Below are 23677 nucleotides of genomic sequence, written 5' to 3' on the forward strand. Positions count from 1 at the left end.
TCATGAAAAGTTACACATTTGCATAAGTCTGTGGCTATAATGACAGTTATCTGAGAGATTACCTGAAGTTTGTCATCTTGAGAAAAAATCACAAATGACAAAGAAAATCCTCCATTTATTCTTTAAGGCAGAATGAGAAAGTTTTTGGTTTACTATAGTGAAAACAAATCAAAAGTAAAGAGAAGACTTTTTTGAAATGCACAATAAGCTTAACACTGCTGCAGGAATACCTGCCTTACATCATTTGAACATTAAGACCCTAATGGCATATACCACAGTTGGCTTGGTTTGCATGTTACCGCGGCTTGCTTTGATATCCATTGCTACAAATCTAAGTATGCTTCAGTACGCCCAGGGCAAAGATCTGCCCCATTCATTAGAAAGTTTCTTGAATTAACACTACCCACAGGGTTGTTTGGAAAATGCTCTGAGCTAGCGCAAAGGCCACAGTCAGTGTCCCCCCTTCCTGCTGATTAGTTCTCTGCTCTAGTTTTCTTTAAGGGCAGCATATGACACACAACTTGGATGTCTTTATGGGAATACACTCTTCCTTCAGTCAGTATTGACTGTAAGGAAGGTTTTTTACAAAGTTAAATATCTTTAAAAATGAATCCTGATAATGTACTTAAATAGATGAATTTAAAAAGTGCTTCAATATGGCACACTCAAACAAGCACTCACACATTTACACTAAGGACAGTGGAGCTAATACACTGTACATATCGGTGTGTTATGGGGTTCAGTGGTCCTGAACACATTTCTGTTGGGAGGAGCTGGGAATCAAATAACTAAAACAAGTATATAAACAAAAGGTTAAGATTAAAATATATAAACAAAATAGAACTATCTTTGATAACCACGTTTAAATTGTTTTCATCTCTTGCTCTGTCATCACTTTGAAAGAACCTTTTTTTTTTTTGTTAATTTTGAACCAGTACACTTCATAATTATATCTAAGTCTATAATCATTCTGATAACCCAATGCATTCGCCCCCATATCCTTATTCCTGCAGTGATGCCCATGCGCTAATGAATTAGAGAGAAAGAGAGCCCTCTGGTGTTCGTAGCTGCCACAGAGCTCTCATCCTCCTGAGCTCCACTTACAACAAAACATTTCCTTTGTAAATGTATCACTTGTGAACCAGAAAGTGTCTGTCAACAAACAGCCATCATCATTTTTATGTAATTCAGTATCAACTTTGCAGGCTGATTCAAACCAGAGAATTCATGACAAAGAATAAAAGGATATGAAGTGGGTTCTGGTAATAAAGTTATTGTGACTCTTTAAGACGATTTTATGAGATACTATGAAAACAGTTCATCTTTATTGGCATCTAACAAGAATACTAATGATACAAACATATGACAACATCCAAAGCTGGTGTTTCTTTCTTTCTTTCACACACACACACACACACACACACACACACACACACACACACACACACACACACACACACACACACACACACACACACACACACACACACACACACAAACTGACCATCTCTGGCTTTGTGACCCTCTCTATTGTCATTTATACATGGTTGGGCAGGGCTGCTATATGCAGACAACATGCCAAGCTAAGTGTCGGGTGTGGTGAGGTCACAAAGATCCCCATCTCCTTTATTTACGCGAGACCTGGCCATCCACTGATATTCTTACTTACCTGTGTGTGTGTGTGTGTGTGTGTGTGTGTGTGTGTGTGTGTGTGTGTGTGTGTGTGTGTGTGTGTGTGTGTGTGTGTGTGTGTGTGTGTGCGTGTGCGTGTGCGCGTGTGTGTGTGTGTGTGTGTGCGTGTGCGTGTGTGTGTGTGTGTGTGCGTGTGCGTGTGCGTGTGCGTGTGTGTGTGTGTGTGTGTGATGGGGGTTGGGACAGACGTCTTTAATACATAGGCTAGCAAAGACTGCATTCGTTCCAAAAACAACCTGCCACAGGTAAACTTACCCCCAACCTCTTATAAACTGCAGAGCTGTTTTTTCTTCTGAAAAAATCAGTCAGGCTTAAGAGGAGAACTAAAACTGTCCAGGGAGCCCTGCCTTAGGGGAATTGCTTTCACCTGGTGTTATGCCACAAGTGTTAACTTAATGACTCTTCTTACCTAATACTTTCCCTTAGTGCTCAAAGGCAGAAACATGGGCCTTTGGAACGTGGCAGCACTACCCTCATCAAGGTGGATATAAGAAAATACAATGTAATGTTTTAATTATGGAGCTGTATTACAAATGTGAACTGCACTGTATACTGTATATCTGATGCTGTACACTTAATGTTTAGTTTTATTGCCTTAACATTTCATGCAGCTAATGAAAGCGTATGAAGTCCTAATCTTACCTTCATCTTATCTATCTTGATACTTGGCTTGATTTTGAAATGTAGAAAATCATCCCTCAGGTGTACCATGTATGTTTCTATGAATTAAGTTAATTTTATGGCACCTTGTTGCTGTATTTAGCGCTCTCTTGCTCTCCTTCTCCTCCTCTCACCCCGATGGCTTTGCCTGCAGAACCTGCTCTGTCAATAGGCCTTAGGACGGAGATTTATGCACAGTAGAAACACAATAAAGAACTACGCCCTCAAAGTCACTCCCATGATCTGCATGGTCAGCAGCTGTGATACTGTCAGTGGATATGAGATTGTGCAGAATATGTGCACCTTTCTGTGTTTGTAACACTTTGGACTTATAGGGTTGACGTGCATGCTGGAAAAAAACAGAATAATCTGTCCTTTATGTTACGCTAACTTCGTGCCCCCCCCCCCCCCCCCCATCCATCTAAACAAGAAATGACAAAACACAATTGAAATCAGCCACTCTCTTCTTCTTCTTGTCTTCATGCATCGCCTCTCATGAGCGAATACTCATCTGGTAAGGATTGCTTTGAAATTTAAATACATAATTTGAAAATTAAAAAAATGCAAAGCACAAGAAAGACTGCACTGTGCAAGAAAACAATAGTCTCCTATGCACAGTTTGGATTGTCACTGTTTTAGGTTTGCTTTTGCGGCAGTTATATATCTGTCCAAAAATCGTAGTGAAGTGGGGGTAGGAAAGACGAGGGTTCACCCATTTTGATTTAATCACCGGGAGAGAAAAAGAGCAGAATACAAATAATGACTTAAAAGAGAAAATTACACATTTCTTCCTCTTTAGAAATGCTCTCATGGAACCATGTGTTTGTCTTTTTTCAAAATGTCATGTCTAATCAGCATTGTGAAACGAATGCACCGCGGCTCGATACTGTCTCTTTAGCTTTTGTTTACCATAAACAACATAATAGGCATCACAGAGGAAAAAGCCCTGGGGCAGGACAGTGTAGGGTTAACAAAGACCAAACCACTCTAAACATTGCTTCGATTACAAGTAAATTACCTGTTGAATACCTGACATCCGGCATCCAACATCCAGAGTTTGAATGTTGGGCTCAATTTTTTATTTTTTTTTAATTTTTTTTTTGGGGGGGGGCTTAGCTCTTTGTAGAGCATGTTGCATTATATATTATACTGTATATAAGTCAGTGTTTCCTCCATGTTTCCTTCATATACTAAAAATTCTACTAAAACTATCAAAAGTATTAGATCTGTCAAAAGTATAATAAAAAAGAATAATACTGTACATACATTAACAAATAAATAGGGTCCCCTACATGAGTTCAGCTGTGCTTTAGGCCATCGCGTGACTGGCCAAGGTGTTATAGAGGAACTGATTGACAGGTTGACTATGTGGATGCTCTGTGTAGTCAGGAGATATTTACCATACGTTGGATCTCTGTGAGAATCCCGTCAGCCTGAGCCTCCTTATCTCTCTGAGTGATTGGCAGCACAGCCCTAAGGCAAACCAGGAAGAACACTGCAGGTCCGGATGACTCCCTGAACAGACAGCGCTGATTTACTGATTGAGGGTTTAACGGTGACCATTTAAATTTGTGAAGATGTTGTAGATATATGTTGTATGTTGGACAAAGTGATGGCTATCTAAAAAACTTACAGAATGTGACATCACAAAAGAAATGTTTGTAATAGGAATGAAAAGAGAGAATAGAAAATTTCTTTTGTACAGGGCTATTCAGTGTAGTTTACTACAAGAACTGCTGGTCTTGACCTTTATACATTGAGAAGTATCTGACAAAAAACAGCTTTGAAAATGCTGCATTTAACAAACACACCAATGACATATAATGGGCCCTATTTAGAGGATCGATGTCATGCAACAAGTGCATTTAGGGCGCGTCAATTCAATTTAATTCTATTAAATTTTATTTATAGTGCCAAATCATGACAAAAGTTATCTCAGGACACTTTACAGAGTAGGCATAGACCCAACAATTCCCCCTTAGAGTACGGTGGTAACGAAAACCTTCCCTATTACAGGCAGGAAAGTCAGACAGACCCAGCTCTTTGGAGGACGGCCATCTGTCTTGACCGGTTGGGGAGGAAGAAAAGGAGAGAGAAAGAGAGAAAAGATGGACAGATGGACAGAGAGAGACAAAGACAGACACAAAGACAGAGACAGACACACTTCCAGTAACTATAATAATATCTATAGTAATGTAAATATGACTTATATGTTATGGCAGTTAATACAGCAGAATAGTAGAAACAAGCACAGCTAAGGTTATAGATTAGAATAGCAGCAGGAAGTGTCATGCAGGACCACGGCAGCAGGCACCACCACAATCAGCAGAGACCTGCGAGGCGAAAATGCACAAAAAACTTGAGGGAAGAAGTTGAATTAGTAACATGCATTGCAGAGAGGAGAGAAGCTCAGAGTATCAGGAAAAGTATGATCCCCCGGCAGACTAGGCCTACAGCAGCACAATTAAGCAGAACAAAATCAGCTTAAAAATAACATTGCTAAGGGCTCGTAAGCCCTAGCTGTAAGCTTTATCAAAAAGGAAAGTTTTGAGTTTACTCTTAAATATGGGGACAGCGTCTGCCTCCCGAATAACACTTGGGAGTTATTCCACAGGAGAGATGCTTGGTAGCTGAAGGCTCTGCCTCCACTTCTACTTTTGGAGACTCTAGAAACGACAAGTAACCCTGCATTCTCAGAGCGCAGTGATCTAGTCGGGTGATACGGTACTATGAGCTCTTTAAGATACGACGGAGCCTGACCAATAAGAGCTTTGTAGGTAAAAATAAGGATTTTAAATTATTTTCTATATTTAACGAGTAGCCAGTGCAAAGAGGCGAATACAGGAGAAATATGTTCTCTTCGATTTGTTTTAGTAAGTACACGAGCTGCAGCATTTTGGACCAACTGGAGACTCTTAACAGACTTATTGGAGCAGCCTGATAATAAGGAGTTGCAGTAGTCCAGCCTAGAAGTAACAAGTGCATGGACTAGTTTTTCTGCATATTTCTGAGACACAATGCTCCTAATTTTCGCAATATTACGCAGGGTAAAATATGCAGTCCTTGTTGTTAGTTTTATGTGAGAATCGATGGACATATCCTGGTCAAAAATAACACCCAGATTCCTTACTGTGGTGCTGGAGGACAACACAACATCATCCAGATTAACAATATCTTTAGCTATTGAGTTTCTGAGTACGATGACTTCAGTTTTATCTTAGTTTAACATCAGAAAATTGCAGGTCATCCAGCTTTTTATTTCCTTAATGTACATTTGAAGTGTATCCAACTCCACCTTTGGTAGTTAAATGGCACATATTCTGGTACGGCGCGAGGGGCAAAGGGGTTGTATTTAGTCTCTTAATTAAATGTGTGTTTTTGTAACATGAATTAACCCAATCAGTATGTCATCCCCCATTCCCTTTAGAAGCCAGGTATGCCTGCAGCTGGCGCATTGGAGAAGGGAGTAGTTTTCTGCTTAGCAAATGGATCTGCTCTCTATGATCTGTTCCATCAGTAACTGACTGCATATGAGTAAATGCACTGATAACCTATTGAACTGAGGAAGAGGAGTAATGCTTTCTGTCCCTTTGTGTGTAACAAGCATGATGTGTGGAGCAGCCCTGACACTATCTGAATGCATTAAATCATCCACCTACCCATTTGCATGAAATATTTCCACTCCACCTCCCCTGTTGCTTTTTAAATGATTTATTGCATTGATGTATGAGTGTTTGCTGTTTTCAGTGATTGCACATTTCAATGCATGCGGTATCACTGCAGCCAATACTGTGGGACATTTATGCAGCAAAAAAAAAAAAAACTTTAGTTATAAACTTGACAAAGAAAACATAACTAAACTTTGAGCTTCTTTAAGGCACTGTACTCAATTTAGAACATTAATATACCAGCAAACAATTATTTTCTTTACAAAGATATAGTGGAGTAATGACGTCCTGAGTCACTCTCCCTCTCTGTGTGTTGTCACCTACCCATCCACTATTAATAAACTTTGGGGCAGTTAATCTCACACATCCCGAGTCTAACTGTCTGAATAATGCATCTCTAAATAGCAGGAAAATACTGTGCCATTGACTTTAGACCGGGTTTTTGTTGGTCAATGGCGCAATTGCTTTCTGCTGCCTGAAGATAGCAATCTGTAAATTGACCATACCTCATTTTAAGACCAACATGCACTGATGGGCACAAGTACATTTGCTACTTATACAATGTGGGGCGCTGGGTTAGAAATTGACAACTGCATTGGTTTTAAAATAGCAAAGACAGCTTGGCCACACTGTGCGCTGCTTTGCGCCTTTCTGCACGTCTTTGCGCCTCTTTACGCTGGGTGGAAGATAGAGCCCAATGATGGATGGTGTAGTGACACAAGGGTAAGAAGGTTGCATTCTTGAGGGGTAGTAAATAAACTCATGACCCGAAGAAATTCTTCTGTGTTTTTGATATTAAATGTTGTATAAGTGTGTAAGGAATGAAACCAGTGTGTTTCTAAAATACAGGAATCAGACAGAAAACAAATATGATAAATATTGTAATAGCTCAATTATTTAAAATCAACCAAATGCTTTGACTGAAATCTCCCCAAAAAAATCTAAAAGCACAAAGGAGAAGGACATTTTAGATGGACGCATAATGTAATTACTATTTTAACAAATTATTGATTTCTTGAGGTCACACTGAGGGAATGTTTGTGCAAGCTTTTAATAGCAATCATGATATGTTCACTCATGACTGAATCTGTTCATGCGTGCAGTGTTAGCACTTTTATGATCTGACTATATCTGTATTAATTACAGAGACGGCAGGTTAGTGTAACAGCTGTTGACAGAGTACAGTGGTAAGCTATGCCAGAAGATTCCCACCGAAAATGAGCTGGGCTGGTGAAAAGCCAGAATCTGAGTAGGGCGGTGAGGCTGAGGAAGGATGAAAACGATCTACGCCCCAAGGGCCTGTTGCTCCCATCTATAACTTGCTCACTTGCAGCAATTAACCAGCCTTGGACTTAGCAGCGAGGGTGAGAGAGAGAGAGAGAGAGAGAGAGAGAGAGGAGAGAGAGAGAGAGAGAGAGAGAGAGAGGAGAGAGAGAGAGAGAGAGAGAGAGAGAGAGAGAGAGAGAGATCAAAAAATTGCAACATGTCAAAACTAGACTGGCTTCAAACTGAAGGAAAGCAGTTAAAAGGACAGTCAGTAACCTGCATGCCTGACTTCTCTTTTATCATAGCAGAGTCAGCTTCCAGAATGAGGGTAATTTATTACTCAAGTATAAATACCATAACTCTACGATGCACTTTGCATAAAACATAAAAGTGTTTTTAACTGCTGTTGTTTTAGTCAATCACCATCATCATTGCCATCATCACAAAGTAAACTGAAAGGGTGATCTGATGGAAAGAAAATAAAGTTTTGTTCCACATTTAATCCTTTGATCCAATGTTTTTATGACCTTTAATAAAGTCTCCTTGCCAATACTTGAAGGGCTGTTTTATTTATGTATTTATCAATTTATTTCTACCTTTCATCATTCTGTTTTTGTCTATGGTTTTTATTTTTCTCCAATATCTAGTCAGCGATGTCTTGTAAGGGGATGCTGTCATCTTATTTCTCATCTATTCTTTGCAATTTCAGTACATGGCAGGGCACTTTGAGGATGAGAGAAAGAGCTTAGGCTAATGGGAAAGAGTAATTATGCCCATCTGAGACTGAGACCCGGCCCCGTTCTTAATCTTTATTTCCTCAAAATTGTATAGTCTGTATTGATGATTTATGATCAACTGATGATGAAGTGAGTAAGACAAACAACAAGGAACACAAATTCCTGTGCATCTTCAGTCTTTTTGCACAGCCTGTGTTACAGATTAAGCAAACAAAAATCAAGCACTGATACTTCAACAAACACATGAACCATCTGCAGCTTTGTGCCACTGCAGACAAACTGAAACAAACTGTTGTGAAATAATAAAATTCTCCTCATGCTTTTGAAAAAACTGCACCAACCACCAATCTGTCTCACACCTTTCAGTATTTTCTTTGACAAAGTCAACATTCAGCCCTGCAGGCGAAAATCAATTCTATTGCTGCATAGCTGTCAGTGAGGACTACCAGCACAGATGAGAATGTAGTGATTATTTAATTTTATTATCACTATTTAACTCTAAATCACATGAAAGCTGACAGAAACAGACCCAATCAATGTCCATGCTGCTGATACAGAAAACACATATGCCCAGACCAGATGGACCAGACTGTTTGCCACTTGTACAGGATTGGATAATTATTCCAACTCCACTAACTATCTCTACTCTAATTAGCAAATTGTTTACTGACATGATTCGATGTGTTGTCTGATTACATTTTACAGATTTGTTTCTGCAGTAAAAAAAAATGACAACCATGTGTCTGTAATGGTGTGCAACACCTAAAACCTGTGCCATAAATTAATGAGATGAATAAATTATAATGTTAGTGTTGTTAAAAATGTAATATTACAATTTAAGTCACAAAACATGAGGTCACCCACATGGATTTTAATTACAATAGGGTGATGTTTTAACTAAAAATATTCTTTCTAAACAGATGATGTATTAGTGTGTTGACATGATTAGTGAGCCTCTGTTTTTATTTTTTCACATGCTTTGATGATTAGAGCTTCATGGTGTTGACTGATGAATCTAGCAGCACATCACTGCAGGCCAGCTTTGAAATGTCACCCTGAATTGAGTCTCTGGCATGTCTTATCTCTCCTTCTCTCTTCCCATCTCCCAGGTGTCTGACATGAAATATGTGGAAATGTCAAAAAAGGAGAGGATCTTACTATGACAAAGTCATGCCATTTGCAGATATTCACGACTGGGTTATGTCATTAGTCCTGAAAAAAAATATGACCAGTGACATTTTTTGAATGTGTGAAAAATTAAAGAAAATGTGAATGAGCAAAGACCCACTGAGTAAGTGCCAAGTAGTGGCGACACAGAGAACATCCTGGCTTGGAAATATAACAAATGATCACCACATATCATCACATAAAGACTGACAAATGCTTAATTTTGATAGGCTCACAAGCATCTCATAAAGATGAAACCGGAAACTTAATTACACTATTTTTTTTGGATAGCTAGTATCTTCACTCTACTCTACTTTAGTCACAATCCCTGATTTGTATGAGATGGTACATGTGGTCTTGCTCTGGTTCCTATTTTCATATACAACATGTATATACACACATCCTAACTGGATCATCTTGAAGTGGGGTTCTTAAACCTCGGTCCTGTTCTCATAAACATTGCTATTCTGACTAGCAAGCTTTGCACTTAGAACCTCTCTTGTTTGGGAAATGTGGACTTCAGCAAAACAACGTATATCAGGGCAAGCAGTGAACCTCCTTAAACTTTTCCAATTGTTCATGTCATCATTACTATAGATATTGTTATAGTTACTGTTACTCGCTGGCTGCTTGCATCTCTGGAAGTGTGTCAGTCTCTCTGTCTTTTGTCTGTCTTTGTGTTTCTCTCTTTCTCTCTCCTTTTCTTCCTCCCCAACCGGTCAAGACAGATGGCCGTCCTCCACAGAGCTGGGTCTGTCCGACGTTCCTGCCTGTTAAAGGGAAGGTTTTCGTTGCCACCGTACTCTACGGGGAAATTGCTGGGTCTATGCCTACTCTGTAAAGTGTCCTGAGATAACTTTTGTTATGATTTGGCACTATAAATAAAATTGAATTGAATTGAAATTGAATCATTTTACATTTACATTTTTATCCGACCAAAAGTAAACATAGAAGATAGTTCCCTGGATTAGCTATTGAAGCTAACTGCATAGGGAGCTACTTCTTGGGCAAATTCTTAGCTAACTAAGCCAATTTACTGCCTTTTCCCAATCCCTGCATTGGACTCGGCCAGTGTAACATTTGCATGATCCATGGTCAAAACGGCCACAATTCTCAAACAAGCCTCTCTCTCTCTCTCTCTCTCTCCCCCCCCCCCTCTCTCTCTCGCTCTCTCTCTCTCTCTCTCTCTCTCTATGTATATATATATATATATATATGTATAAATTCCCCTTTAAGCCTACCTTTGACACATTTTAAAATACCATACTACTGACACAATTCAGTCGATGGAGACTAAGTATTTAACCTTGGGGGATACCACATGATGGGAGAAGTTACAAAGTGAGATGGTGAAAGATCTGTTGGATAATAATGATGACAACCATCAACCTAAGCCCTCATCACCAACATTGCCTCTTCAATACCTAATGCTATAAAACAAACTGCATACAGACTTAGACTACTTGAGGGCATGAACTATTTGGTTGTAGAAACAAAGTGACAGAGAGCTGCCCTTGTTTCCCACAGAGAATATGAAGCCCTTGGCTTAATGGGGTGTGTGTAAGAGTACAATGGAGGACTTGCTGCTTCTGTCAGGTCAGTGAGCGTAACAGAGGAAAGGCCTTAGGTTAACATGTCAGGGCTCTGCCATGACACCCTCACTGGTGCTTCAGTCAACCACCCCTCAGCGTGCTATCAGTTTATCTCTTATTTGACCATTTGCCACTTATTGTACTCTGTGCCCTTTATCTTTCTTTCTATTTCTTTCTTTCTACAAATTTTAAATTGATCCTTAATGTCTCTCTCTCATTCTCTCTTTCATAATCCCTCTATGTTTTATGCCAGTCAACACCATGCCTTTGTGTAAGGTCTAAAGTGTAACAGGGTCATGAAGCCTTTGCAAATCTTCATCGTCGGGGTCTTTAGGGCCCAACATGTGTCTAATTCAATTCAAAAAAGCCACAGGGGTCAAGCCCCGTAGCCTCCTCATAAATAATGAGAGGCAAATGTTGCCAGACAGAGAGACCAGACAGTCCTGTCTCTCTCTATTTTTATTAAATGTCATACTGCTAAGTACATTCACCAAAGGGTATTGGGCATTCTATGTTTGTATCTGTGTGTGTGTGTGTGTGTGTGTGTGTGTGTGTGTGTGTGTGTGTGTGTGTGTGTGTGTGTGTGTGTGTGTGTGTGTGTGTGTGTGTGTGTGTGTGTGTGTGTTTCACTGTTGTTATTGGCTGGTTTATTACTTGCTCAGTGTTATTCTTTGTAATTAAAGTTAAATTACACACAATTGGCGAGTTTCTTTCTTAACATTTACACTCACTGTAGTATGCATTTCATCTCGACAGTTGAGTAACACTTTTACTCATTTAAACCAAAGATCAAAATAAGAGACCAAATTATAAATACTTAATTTATTCTGAAAATTTTTTATTTTTTATTATTCAGAATTTGAAAGAATATCCGCCGTGGCTATACCACAGCTGTACTAGCATGTTATTTTTTAAATAACTAAGACACTTAACAATTAGAGAACAGATTGTTTCAGAAGAGAATATTTAAACAATGTTTTTTTAGGGCTATAGGATCCAAAAATGAAAAGGAAGTGTAGAGGCCCTTGCTTTGAATGACTTCAGCACAGATGGGCCCACAGGACATCACTAGTATCGCACACTGCTCTGGTTTTTGATCTTGGTCCATTCTCCTTGCAGTCTCTTCCACAGTTCAGTAACTGTAGTGGGTTTCTTAGACATTACTTTGTTGCCAAGGATTTTCCAGAGATTCTCTATGGGGTTTTGATCTGGACTCCGACACTCCTCCAAAGCTTGTTTCTAGTGGCCTCTTTGACAGTAAAATGCAATTGCAGATGAGCCTGTCCTTTCAGAGCCCTCCATCACATTTACAGTCACCGTAAATGTTTTTGAAACATATTCACCTCTCTACTTCCAGTCCATCCCCTATATATTACCCTCTTAAATCCATACACACACATGTTCCTATTACACTTCTGCCCTTACTACAAGCCTGACTCAGAAGTTGGAAGTTCCTGATTTCTGATTACAAGTGAATGCAGCATCACCGTTCATGACGATCTGGGCCAGCAGTCAAACTGCTGTCAGCAGCGTCATGGTGGCCTATTTACATCTAGCCAGGGAATGTCGCCACAGACACGCAGATTGGAATACTCAGCAAAAAGTCATGTAGAAGTGCTTTCATTAGTGGGTTATATGATCAATCACCAATGTTTTAACTCACTCTTTGAAAATACAGCTTTAACATGGCATTCACAAATGTGCGGACAAACATGTACTGTACAGCTGTAGCTTTTTTGCTAAAACAAAAAGTTTTCATAGATGTAAATCATGATGATAACAATATAGAAGCACAGTGTGCTAACTGGAAAATATCCAAGATTATTTCATCGAAATGGGTAAATATGAGGCCTATTTGACAGGGAGCGATTGTTTATGGCAATCAACAAGAGCGTAACAGGTCACATGAAGGGAGTTAATTAAAAGTGTGAAATGGAGACAGGACGTCAAGAAGTGGTGCCATCAGATGCTTGACAGGAAAAATTGCAACACGATTTTTCAGAGAAAACATTAACACACCACCCTAATAAGGATTTTCACTGGAATGATCACGAGCTGCTCATACTAGAGGGGGGAGGCTGTCACTTCTACTTCCGTGGAGGAGGTGTGCATTTATGTGTTGTGCTGCTGCATATGGTATTAGAGGTTGTGCAGGTGTGGCCCTGTTTTATATAACTTTCTTCTCTTCTGTTCTGACATACACTCACCTTATTTTGTTTCATGCAGTGCATTTTAAAAGATCTTATGAATCATCCCTAAAAACCTTCACCATAGTGATTTTGAGTACTGCAGGTATTGACCTCACTGTACTGAAGACACATTTTTTATTGGCCCAGCCTATTTGTTGAAGTGAATAAGAAAGTCTGTGTGTCTGTGTTTTGTTTATAAATACACTCTCACATAATAAATCTATTAACAGTATTAATATGCACTGATAAAAGTACTAATTTTACGGAACACATTTACATGCTCGTTCACATGCACATATGAACACATCATTTACAACGACTAAGCACTGTTACTTTTAGTAGTGCATCACAGTGCACACATGTACACATGCACATGCACAAAGAATATATTATGACACAAAGAAAGTCAAACCCTTTTAATGTCTTTATCTATTTTCGAACATATTCTTTAAATTGAAGTAATTTTTTGGTTCCATACTTGGGATATAGACAAACAGTATTATGCATTTACATCATTTTATTGCAACACTAATTTAACACTGGGTAAACATCTTGCATATGATTCAGGGTTCAGTTATTAGTATTCTGTATTTTAATGTCACCTTAATTAGTAAAAACTATGATTCTGGTAAGCAACTTATCAAAGTAATCTTGAGACCCAGACCACCACAACACTATCAAGTCCTCCAACTTGTTCTATAGCTTCATATTCATCGACACTCCATTTTCTAACTCCCTTTTCTTTCCCACCTACGACCTCAACCCCTCAAGGGCCCTTCCACTTGTTGCTTTAGTATGAAACTTTGGCCGATGTGTTCCAATAAATCTTCTAGAGTAATGATGCCTTAGCCAGGTGATTCATGAGCACGCTGACAGCTCAAATTGCCGGTGTGAATCTCTGGCATGGCATGAGTCGGCCCGAGCCGCCCTCTCTGCCTCCAGGCACGCAGGGTGGAGAGGAGATGGGAGGAGCCAGGGCAGGAGCTGCAGGTTTAACCCTGTCACCTGCAGTCTGATACCTGACCTGCTGCACTGCAACTAGAGACACAGGCAAATCATGTGTGTGTACATGTGGGTGTGCATTCATGTGTGTGAGCAACCAATAAAGAGAGAAGAGGGTAATGTGTGTCATGTGTTAAATCAACATCAGTGTTTCCCAAGCGTCTGTATATTATTTTATTTGCTTGGCCTGCATGTGTTATAGACTAAATTAATTTGTGTAATGCAATTGAAATTACTGACTGGCCCACAGCTTTACTGTTTTGGTTCAGTCTCACTGTACTCATCAGCTGAAGGAGAGTTAATGTTGAACTTATACATACCATGTGACCAGAACATGACTGGAAATAAATGCTCAATGCACCATATCTGCTGGATATATAAACAGGATAGACTGTATTAAATATGGACATAGTCTTTGTCGCCCATAGATTTCTGAAGAGCCAAAATGAAGCTCAAAGTAGGTGGCTCCTGCAGATTAATCCAAAAGTGGACTAAGAGGTGGAGCGTGGATGGAGTTGAGGCTGGCTGAATGAAGCCAACAGTCTATGCTTGCCGTCTGTGACAGCACCCACCTCTCAAAGCTGCCATGGTCTTAATAATTATAACTTTAAGCCTTAATATAATTTAAACAGGTGAGTTATATTAAAAAATCTGCCGGCCATATAGTAGTCATGAACAACTGAAATTATCACACCAACCATTTTTTTATGTACCATGCTTTAAACATGTTTATTTCTGCAGTGGGGTTGGGCATTTTGACATGGGGTCTATGGGGATTGGCTTGCTTTTGAAGCCAGCCTCAAGTGCAGCCACAATATGTCAATAATGCCAAGAACAATTTAAAATGCTTAATATAACGTCTTTGGCTCCCCTTAAAGACATCTCATGGAGTTCCTTCTTTTGAGTTTCTTCTTCAAAATATTTGGAACTTGCATTTGCGAGCAGCCTTCTTGTTTCCTGCTTTTTCTGGCGCATTTCAACATGTCTTTTTTGTCACTTGTTCACTTTCTCACCCCTGCCATCTGCTGTTTCTGTAACTCCTTTTTCATCAACAACTGACGAAGCAACACGTCACAGCGGCATGGAGTTTAATGCTCCTCTGGTCTGGGCCTTTGTCTACATATGATAAATAGATGTGAAAATCATAGTCAGATGAGCCTTGGCCATTTGGAAGCCATCAGGGCAAACACTTACAATGAGGTGGCTTTACAACCTCTTTAGTGTCTCTTTGGTTACACATTTAATGACCCCTGCTGTGTAAATCAGTCTGACGGCTGTTAAAGAAATGTTTCTGTGGGATGAGTGGCAGGGACTGAATGATATAATGTGTCAGAAGCCTTGAAGGAGTCTGGTCGAATTTTTTTGGGTTTAAAAGAAACACAGGCTGGAGTAAAACTGCTTCTGTAGCTTGTTTGGCAAAAACAATCCATTGAGTATGCAGTGAAAAATGAAAGGGGAAGGCAGCAAGGTCATGACATGTTGTATTTATAGGCTGGCATATAGCAACCAGCACTTACATCAAGTTTCAATCAAACCTGGAGTTTAAGCCATCTGAGCTACATAACAACAAAGTTTAAAGTTTATGTTTTTAAAAATAACCCCATGTTTAAACAAAGCTGTTATGCTGCAGCAACGTGTATGAATTTAGTATCTATAAGCATTTGAAAGGGTACCTAATAGAAGTAACTTTTAATAAAAGGAGCATACTAATTTCAGCTAACAAGACATTTTGGCAAAGCCAAATTACATTTAAAATCCTTATTCCCATAAGTGTTTTTCATAACCAGTTTTACAGATTCAGCTAGACATTCCCAGGCTTCGTGGTTGTATCAAAACGACTGAGCTGATATGTACATAAAGCATATAGTTAATAGCAGAAAATGGAAACACAGTCAACACAGTTTGCATTTTCTCCCTAAAAGCAGGCCAACCTGGACTCAGAAATTGAAAGAGCTGCATTTTGTGACTGAAGAACAGAAATGCTCTTATTGTTAAATCCACCATTTCCCCTTCATATTTTTCCTATTACGGATTTTTCAAAAGGATTTTGGGCTCATACTAAAAAGATGTTTCCACTAAAATGCTTCTTCTTCCTCCCCTGAGCTCCCCTCTTTTCATTACCATTCAGTTTTTATCCATGTTCCTGTGTCTGTGTGTGCCTAGAGCACTCTTCCTGTATGTTTTGCTCTCTTTGACCCTAAACTACCTTAAATGTACTCACAACAATGTTAAGGACTGCAACTGCCCCCCCCCCCCCCCCCCCCCCCCCCCCGGAATTCTTGTGGTCTATGTTCCCAGAGAGTTACAGAGACTTAACTGGGACATGCTGGAACAAATGACAGAGACAGACTCTGTAGGCCAGAGCCATCAGATACACAGATGGGCACCGATCAAGAAAATTAGGGAGATCGACAGTACCACCATAGTAGTGCTATAACGTGGCTTTGGATGTTATGCCACCATGACTGCTGAATGAAATGCATACATTTTTGATTTTGCTGTCGGAAGTCATATCATAAATGGCACAGGAGAGCATGTTCTGATCACACTGTAATGAGGGTGGTGTAGAAGGAGTCAGATTGCATTCAAAAGGCTGGCAGCTAGTGTGTTAATCTTTTAATGTGCACATCAATAACTTACATTGCTTTCATAATAAGGATAAAGTGTAAATTGAATCTTGTGTGACTCAATGACAATGAGGCATTATAAAAATAACTGATGATTGTTGACTTCTGACTCTTTCCATGTTTCACATTGCCAATAAATCTTTAGCACGCACATGTACAAACTCAGAACGCTATTACAAATTTTTATTCAACCTCCACTCTCTAACAGCATATGCCCCACATGACAGTCAATCTAGATAACATTCAACTGCTACACATTTCAGTCATCTGCACTCATGCCTTGTATTCTGTCATTGATTTTGACTGCATGACGGCATAATCAAGCTTATAAAAATAGCTTCTAGAGTAAAGAAGAGACCGCTAAAAATGCATACACATTTGGCGCAGTGTGTGTTCCTCTCCTTCAGATCCTTTAATCTGCAGGAACTTTAGAGGCAGTGAGGCCACACTGAGAGACAGCGAGGGAAAGAGAGAGAAGAGAAAGAGAGAAACCACAACCAACACAGAACCGTCAAAAAACTGGAACTCTTGTCCAACACTTAACCATCAGAGCTCTGCATGGAAACTAAATGGGGTGACATTTGAAAGGAAGTTAGAGTGGTGAATTGTGAGTCATAGTTCTTTATTTCAGCCTCCCAGGTGGTAAGCAGACACATTGCACATTAGAGGAGAACAAGGCTTTTTTTCTGCATGTGTTTTGTTATTTGTTTCCCCATTTGGGAAAAAGTCTGGCAGTGTGTGGGGATATTGAGACTCAACAGAGCAGTGTCAGATAGGCACTGTTTTGTTGAGCATGAAAAGCAAAAAGCAAAGCAAAAAATAAGAATCTTTGCTTTTGCATGAAAAGCTAAAAGCAAAGGTCCTTATCGAATCTCCTAATACCAGAATATAAAAGCTTGGTTTGTTTGGTTATTTCTGTTGAAAATGGCTGAGCTCATGTCAGGTTTGTTAATGTCAAGCTCCCCCATGCCATTCTGAATTATAAGAATATGCCTACTAAAAATGATACTATATGATGCTTCCTAAATGGAATACAGCTCAAAAATATGTTTACTGAATTGTTTAGGGATTTCTGTTGTTAAACTCTCCACTCTCTCACATAGCTCTCGTACTTTTGTTCATTCTCTTGTTTTATCCTCTTCTTCTTGCTCATCCTCTGGTTTCTCCCTTTTCAAAACCTCCTCCTCTTCCTTTCCCCACTTTTCTTTTACTGCAACTGCATTTAATGCCTTCATTAACAAATATGGAAGCACACCTATGTACACCAGAAAAAAAAATAGAATAGCTATGATAATTTTATACATAGGTTTGCCATGCGTGCAAGGGAAAAACAAAGACAAAGAAACAAAACAAAAACCAAACAAAGTGAGAAGAGCAACACATTTTAAAACAAAAAGCAAAATATTGTTGAAAACAGCAACAGTAACTATGAGATCAGTAATTTATTTGCCTCCACCTCCTGCATCCATTTTCTTCCCTGAGGGTCTGGAGGGAAAGTCCATGTTAAAACTGGACTCTGGGGTCAGATTCAGCCCCACTCCTGCCTTAGGCCAAAAACACGACCTGTGACACCAGAGCTCTTCTTCTGGACTAAACTCATTGTCGTGCTGGCTAATTAGATATCACCTGCCTGGCCACCATAAACATTTAAATCTCCTTAACAATTGCCTCAGCTGTACCATGGATCATTTTGCAAAATGGTGATAAATGGCCAAAAGAGGCGACTCTATAAATAGAATAGTGGGCTTGTATTTGGTTGGTTTGTTCCTGAAAAAAAAACACTGATCGGAAACTAAATTAATTCCATAGTGACTGAGCAAGAGTAAAATGGAACGACACATTACGTGAATAACCAAGAAGAAAAGCTTGTGTACGTGTTCTCTCCACACAGTTAAAAATCGTAGACATTTTGTTTTTGTTTTCCATTTTATATAGGAGTCTGCAGAATGTTGATAACCTAGCACTAAGGAACATAATGCACATAGTGTACCGCTCTTGGATTAACATGTAGTTTAGTGGTTAAAGCAGTCCCAGGGACAAAGACCACCCATGTTACAAAATATGGTATTCATCGTTTATGACATTAACCTGAATCTTTAGGTGGTTTGTTACACAGTGCTTTTCTTGCGTGATCCATCACGAAAATACATCTGCAGTGCAAGGTAACCATTACATGACATACAGTATGCCATATTATAAGTTCTGCCTTCTAAAGTATGTCTTACTGCCACATTGAAAACGGTAAATATGGGCTTCATTATACTTAAATACAAACTACATCCCTACATATTGCAGACAAAATAAGAAATCATAATCTTAACACAAGAGCTTCTCAGTGTGCTTATCCATAGAGCTCTTCCATTAAGGTTTTACTATCCATATACACATGTAGTGGCAATATGGTGTTGACTGACTGTTACTTGACTGAATATATATGGGCAGCTGCACACAAAACGTTAGACCTTGGTTTAAAACATTCCTGTAAAAACACACCCCTTGTTGGGCTTTCCCATCAAAAATGCTCCTTTGCGACCACAAGAAGAACACATGATATGCATGTTTGTAAGCACGCATGCATGCACATAACAACACACATTTTTAAATGTATACATACTGCACATGAATACATTAAAAGAATAAGAGAGGCTGGGAGAAAGAGAGAGGAGCCACACACACTGGCGCATCTACCCAAAAGCTCACTTGTTGTACCATTGTTTGAAAATTGTTCCACCTATAGTAAACATAGCTCTCAGCAGTTAGGCTCCTAAATGGGACCCTAACAGAGCAGACAAGATTTTGGTTTTGATGTTGAACCTTTTTTCATTTGATATTTTTGTTTCTGTTGTTGTCTCCCTCCCTCTCCCTTGCATGGGCTCTATTTGTTTTTCCCCCAGAACCTAGATCACATTTAACACTGACATAAAGGCTAAATTCCAATTCATATAATTTTACCCATGATAATGAGCCACATTTCCACTATCAAACAGACCATCTGTGAATCTCTGTCTTCTGTGAGGCAATGGAGAGTATTGAAATGCTTTAAACTGACAGCATGGGCATCATTATGTCATGTAAACACGCCTGGCATCAAAGGATCCAACATCACGCAGCCTTGTGGTTCAGCCATGGTTTAAGCAATGAGACGATGGCTGTGACTGAGCTATTTTGCTGCTCTTGTACCACACTATACCAGAATACTTTCCATAGTGTGTTAAAGGAGAGTCCACATGTTGCCAGCCATGTCAGAGCTGATCTTCTAAATGCTGATTTTGTCTTCTTTAAAGTTGGTTGAAACATTTAAGAACATACATACACATAAAGTCATTTTTATTTTATTATTCATTAATTAATTTATATGTATGTTGTGTCATACTTTATATTCTTCACATTACTTCAAATAAAATAGTATGCAAAAATGGTAAAGCAGACAACAACATTGATTTATAGTTCAATCTGAAGGAAGGATGCAACTGCATGATGAAAAAACTATCTTCCAATAAAAACACACTACACTTATATTGATCAATATATACTATACAAATGGTATGTATGGCTGTATGTATGTGTATGTGTGTATGTATGTAATTCTTAAATATAGATATATATTTTTATATATATATTATTCATTTGATTTAATATTTTCATGTCTATGAAGTTTGAGTAAACTATACTTATCGGAAAAAACAGTAAGCTTAGTGCATCAAACTTGTGAATCCTGACATAACCATATTACTAGATCATTTGTGTCCTAAAATGTAAATGAGTTATTTTGGTCAAATAAATACTGTAAGTGTGATTAATAATATTTAAAAGTACAGTAAGTCAAATTATAGGACGTCAAATGTATATAGTATCTGCATGTAAAGCATTAATTCAATTCTATGAATTAAAACAGAATCTTATGCAATTCAATTCAATTCAATTCAATTCAATTCAATTCAATTTATAATGCCAAATCACTAAACACTTTACAAACTAGGTAAAGACCACACTCTATGACTTATTTATGATTTACAAAAACCCAACAATTCCCCCGTGGAGTACGGTGGCAACGAAAACCGTCCCTATAACAGGCAGGAACAGCAGACAGACCCAGCTCTGTGGAGGACGGCCATCTGTCTTGACCTCAGTTACAGTCACATCTGCTCTCATTATGATGTGTTATTGTGATAATTTTTCACTGTATGATGTAAAAAGATCATATTTGGCACTTTGATTGTTTTTATTCGTTCTCATGTATACTGTAGCTTAACATAAGAATGCCAATGTCAGTTCATAACAGGCAAGTGACAAATACATAGGGCAAACAAATTGTGCTGTACACGTGGCAAGAAACATTTTTGATTGATGCATTTCAATGAAAATCACAGCTGACAAAAATGACTCTGAGCCGCTAACTACAGTTGAGTGTAGCATTGTTTTGCGTCCAGAATTAGTGTTAATCAAATCAAAGCAAATAATAAAAATAATATTAACCTAACAACAATGAATGGCAATGGATAAATACAAGGTAACATCAGAATGTGGACATAAATCTAAACCTGGGACAAAATAAAATTCATAAAATCAATTACAAAAAATTAAAGCTAAAATACAGAAATGCTACAACCACTAAGAACAACCAAAAGCTATTGAATGTGACTGGTTTGGCTGGAGGCCTCTAACACTCTCCTTACCCTTTCGACTCTGATAGGCTGCCGCTTTAAAGCAGGTTATAGGTGTACTCTCCAGGTGAGGTCCACATGGATCTAGGCAATGTTCTCTGTCTTTTCTCTTTCTGGCTCCAGGCCTGATTACAGACACCACATATTGGCCTGGTGATGAAAAAACAGTGCAAGTGGAAGTTCTATGATCTGGAGATGGAACTAGTTTATTGCATTTACAGTGCTTATACCCTTGAGTCTGTGTGTGTTCAAACAACAGCTCAGCAGCAACAAACCTGTACAACTTTCAGATGAAGCGTAATAAACGGCAATAATCTTGACATTTACAGTTTGCTTCATGGTCAGTGTGGGGATTTTTAACAGGATAATCGTATTATTATTCAGTATTGTTTTTTATTATCATATAACCAATTATTTTCTGCTGAATACCCAATACCCAATTTGCTCAGAAGAAGCCAGCAGCACCTCCAAACATCCTACAAATTAATGTAAATGAGCTGTTCCTATTGTAAACACACAAAGTTGTAAATTTCATATTGATGAATCAGGAATATGACAAACAAAATTTAAAACATGATAATGAAAACAATATAAGCACCCCAATGGGTATTATGAAAAAGGTTACTGATTAGTATAGGTATAAATATATGATGAAAACAGAGAAATATTTCCTAGGAATCAATAATAAAACATCATAATCATAATCATCATCATAATTCTCAGGATTTCATAATTAAATAATAACCTATTTCAACTGTATGAACAGGGCTCCAGACACTTCATTAGTCTAAATGCAGTTATTTGTGCAGTAAAAACCTGTATGTTCTCTCACAGGCTTTTCTGTGCTCCTAGGGTTGATTGGCTGTGTGCAGGACGCACATGGACAAGACTGACCCTTTATTTCTCCATATACTTTATCTCTCCTTTCCATTTACTGCACCAAAGTTTTCTTTAAGACGCAGACATACCTTCTTTTGAATTGAATTCTGCTAATGCCATGGGTTGAGTTCATGGTAAGCAGCGACATCTAGTGGCCAGACTGACCTATTGTTTAGTCAAATTCTGACCCATTGACATAAAAGGCCATTATTACTTTATTATTTTAATTCCTGCTCTACTAGAAGGAAATCCATCAAATGGTAGCTGTAGTGCAAATAAACCGGGCATTTATGGGAAACATCTCCTTGACCTTTTTTGTACAAGCACATTATGACACACGTACATTCTGATTAGTTCAACAGCTGGTTCTGGGAGTAACAAAAGGAGAAGAGGTGGTCTAATGGTAGTATTACTATAATGATGATGATAATGAAAACCAAAACCATAGGACCAGGAGACAAGAGATTGATGTAATAATAATGGTTGACCATTTGATGGCAGCAGTGTTACGGTGTCTGAGTTCAAAAGGTACATTTCCATGACTTTGTGCTTCTCTGTGAAAAATAAACAAATCGCATGTTGCAACACTTGTAAAGTAATTCATATGAGAAACCAATGAGTAAATAAAATGCACAAACAAGACCCGTATCAGTATTTCATATACATTGGTATTTACTGTGCAGTAAGTACAAAATGCAATACAGTTATTCATTTTGTCTGAAAGCTTTAAGTCCTAGGGGTAACATACGTGTGTGCATAAATGGCCACACATGCACACGCATGCACACCTGCAAACACTCACAGCTATTTTAACTCTAAAACGGTTCACACATTAAAAGCTCCTAATTAAAGCAAACTTTTAGAAGTGTTAGGACAAATATTTTTATGGATATTTTGTTGTGGCTGTTTTCATTTTCAAAGCACCAACACCTGCACCCAGATGGTGTTTTTTTTTTTACCATCTGTGAGAGTAAAGTGTAAAAAGATGATCGATATTAGTGGCTACAACACTTCCCTGCCTCCAGATGGTATGATCGTTAAGTTCTCTGAAGACTGTTGTCTGGAGTCCAATCCTTTCAGCTCCAAATGTTAAGAAGAAAAAAAAATCATGTATATGCCTTGGTGAGCTTATTACGCCTCACTTTCAGTGAAAAAGGGAGAGGTTGTGGGGATTCAAGAGCCTCTTGGGGATGAGAATACATATTACTAGCCTACCTTCCACAACCTATATTTGCCAATGTGTGCAGAGACAGGGTACTTTAGTTTCCTGGTTGTTTAGAGTACAGAATTGTCAGATGGTGTGCACCATATGTCCCAATATGTAGCTGCTGCTACTGGCTGTGTGATAGTGTGATGTTGGTTATGTCTCACACATATACTTTAACATTAATCATGAACCTGTTTGTGTAGTGTCATTTTTTAGGGAAAGAGTTCATGTCAGACTTTGTGTCATCTGACTTAATTGTTTTGTGCTTTTTTTTGTGCTGTTTTGTGTGTGTGTGTGTGTGTGTGTGTGTGTGTGTGTGTGTGTGTG

Source organism: Echiichthys vipera (assembly GCF_963691815.1).
Source record: "Echiichthys vipera genome assembly, chromosome: X".
Taxonomy (NCBI): domain Eukaryota; kingdom Metazoa; phylum Chordata; class Actinopteri; order Perciformes; family Trachinidae; genus Echiichthys; species Echiichthys vipera.